Genomic DNA, 4166 nt, shown 5'->3' on the forward strand with positions numbered 1-4166 from the left:
CACAAAGACATACACTGACACCAAGTCACAAAGACATACACTGACACCAAGTAACAAAGACATACACTGATACCCAGTAACACAGACACACACTTACACCAAGTAACAAAGTCATACACTGACACCAAGTAACAAAGACATACACTTACACCAAGTAACAAAGACATGCACTGACACCAAGTAACAAAGACATCCACTGATGACCAGTAACACAGATACACACATACACCAAGTAACAAAGACATACGCTGATACCCAGTAACACAGACACACACTTACACCATGTAACAAAGACATACACTTACACCATTTAACAAAGATATACACTGACACCAAGTCACAAAGACATACACTGACACCCAGTAACAAAGAAATACACTGACACCAAGTAACAAAGACATACACTTACACCAAGTAACAAAGACATACACTGATACCCAGCAACACAGACACACACTTACACCAAGTAACAAAGACATACACTGACACCAAGTAACAAAGTCATACACTGACACCAAGTAACAAAGACATGCACTGACACCAAGTCACAAAGACATACACTGACAACGAGTAACAAAGACATACACTGACACCAACTCACAAAGACATACACTGACACCTAGGAACAAAGACATACTTTGATACCCAGTAACAAAGACATACACTGACACCAAGTAACAAAGACAAACACTTACACCAAGTAACAAAGTCATACACTGACACCAAGTAACAAAGACATACACTTACACCAAGTAACAAAGACATGCACTGACACCAAGTAACAAAGACATCCACCGATGACCAGTAACACAGATACACACATACACCAAGTAACAAAGACATACGCTGATACCCAGTAACACAGACACACACTTACACCAAGTAACAAAGACATACACTGACACCAATTAACAAAGACATACACTGACACCAAGTAACAAAGTCATACACTGACACCAAGTCACAAAGACATACACTGACACCAAGTCACAACGACATACACTGACACCAAGGAACAAAGACATACAATGATACCCAGGAACACAGACACACACATACATCAAGTAACAAAGACATACACTGACACCAAGTAACAAAGACATACACTTACACCAAGTAACACAGACACACACTTACACCAAGTCACAAAGACATACACTGACACCCAGGAACAAAGAAATACACTGACACCAAGTAACAAAGACATACACTGACACCAAGGAACAAAGACATACAATGATACCCAGTAACACAGACACACACATACACCAAGTAACAAAGACATACACTGACACCAATTAACAAAGACATGCACTTACACTAAGTAACACAGACACACACTTACACCAAGTAACAAAGACATACATTGACACCAAGTAACAAAGACATACACTGATACCCAGTAACACAGACACACACTTACACCAAGTAACAAAGACATACACTGATACCCAGTACCACAGACACACACTTACACCAAGTAACAAAGTCATACACTGACACCAAGTAACAAAGTCATACACTGACACCAAGTAACAAAGACATACACTGACACCAAGGAACAAAGACATACAATGATACCCAGTAACACAGACACACACATACACCAAGTAACAAAGACATACACTGACACCAAATAACAAAGACATACACTTACACCAAGTAACACAGACACACAATTACACCAAGTAACAAAGACATACACTGACACCAAGTAACAAAGACATACACTGATCCACAGTAACACAGACACACACTTACAACATGTAACAAAGACATACACTGACACCAAGTAACAAAGACATACACTGACACCAAGTCACAAAGACATACACTGACACCAAGGAACAAAGACATACAATGATACCCAGTAACACAGACACACACATACATCAAGTAACAAAGACATACACTGACACCAAGTAACAAAGACATACACTGACACCAAGTAACAAAGTCATACACTGACACCAAGTCACAAAGACATACACTGACACCAAGTCACAACGACATACACTGACACCAAGGAACAAAGACATACAATGATACCCAGGAACACAGACACACACATACATCAAGTAACAAAGACATACACTGACACCAAGTAACAAAGACATACACTTACACCAAGTAACACAGACACACACTTACACCAAGTCACAAAGACATACACTGACACCCAGGAACAAAGAAATACACTGACACCAAGTAACAAAGACATACACTGACACCAAGGAACAAAGACATACAATGATACCCAGTAACACAGACACACACATACACCAAGTAACAAAGACATACACTGACACCAATTAACAAAGACATGCACTTACACTAAGTAACACAGACACACACTTACACCAAGTAACAAAGACATACATTGACACCAAGTAACAAAGACATACACTGATACCCAGTAACACAGACACACACTTACACCAAGTAACAAAGACATACACTGATACCCAGTACCACAGACACACACTTACACCAAGTAACAAAGTCATACACTGACACCAAGTAACAAAGTCATACACTGACACCAAGTAACAAAGACATACACTGACACGAAGGAACAAAGACATACAATGATACCCAGTAACACAGACACACACATACACCAAGTAACAAAGACATACACTGACACCAAATAACAAAGACATACACTTACACCAAGTAACACAGACACACAATTACACCAAGTAACAAAGACATACACTGACACCAAGTAACAAAGACATACACTGATCCACAGTAACACAGACACACACTTACAACAAGTAACAAAGACATACACTGACACCAAGTAACAAAGACATCCACTGACACCAAGTCACAAAGACATACACTGACACCAAGGAACAAAGACATACAATGATACCCAGTAACACAGACACACACATACATCAAGTAACAAAGACATACACTGACACCAAGTAACAAAGACATACACTTACACCAAGTAACACAGACACACACTTACACCAAGTAACAAAGACATACACTGACACCAAGTAACAAAGACATACACTGATCCCCAGTAACACAGACACACACTTACAACAAGTAACAAAGACATACACTGACACCAAGTAACAAAGACATACACTTACACCAAGTAACAAAGACATACCCTGACACCAAGTAACAAAGACATACACTGACACCAAGTCACAAAGACATACACTGACACCCAGTAACAAAGAAATACACTGACACCAAGTAATAAAGACATACACTTTCACCAAGTAAAAAAGACATACCCTGACACCACGTAACAAAGACATACACTGACACCAAGTCACAAAGACATACACTGACACCAAGTCACAAAGACATACACTGACACCAAGTAACAAAGACATACACTGATACCCAGTAACACAGACACACACTTACACCAAGTAACAAAGTCATACACTGACACCAAGTAACAAAGACATACACTTACACCAAGTAACAAAGACATGCACTGACACCAAGTAACAAAGACATCCACTGATGACCAGTAACACAGATACACACATACACCAAGTAACAAAGACATACGCTGATACCCAGTAACACAGACACACACTTACACCATGTAACAAAGACATACACTTACACCATTTAACAAAGATATACACTGACACCAAGTCACAAAGACATACACTGACACCCAGTAACAAAGAAATACACTGACACCAAGTAACAAAGACATACACTTACACCAAGTAACAAAGACATACACTGATACCCAGCAACACAGACACACACTTACACCAAGTAACAAAGACATACACTGACACCAAGTAACAAAGTCATACACTGACACCAAGTAACAAAGACATGCACTGACACCAAGTCACAAAGACATACACTGACAACGAGTAACAAAGACATACACTGACACCAACTCACAAAGACATACACTGACACCTAGGAACAAAGACATACTTTGATACCCAGTAACAAAGACATACACTGACACCAAGTAACAAAGACAAACACTTACACCAAGTAACAAAGTCATACACTGACACCAAGTAACAAAGACATACACTTACACCAAGTAACAAAGACATGCACTGACACCAAGTAACAAAGACATCCACCGATGACCAGTAACACAGATACACACATACACCAAGTAACAAAGACATACGCTGATACCCAGTAACACA

Source organism: Heterodontus francisci, unplaced genomic scaffold, assembly GCF_036365525.1.
Source record: "Heterodontus francisci isolate sHetFra1 unplaced genomic scaffold, sHetFra1.hap1 HAP1_SCAFFOLD_83, whole genome shotgun sequence".
NCBI lineage: Eukaryota > Metazoa > Chordata > Chondrichthyes > Heterodontiformes > Heterodontidae > Heterodontus > Heterodontus francisci.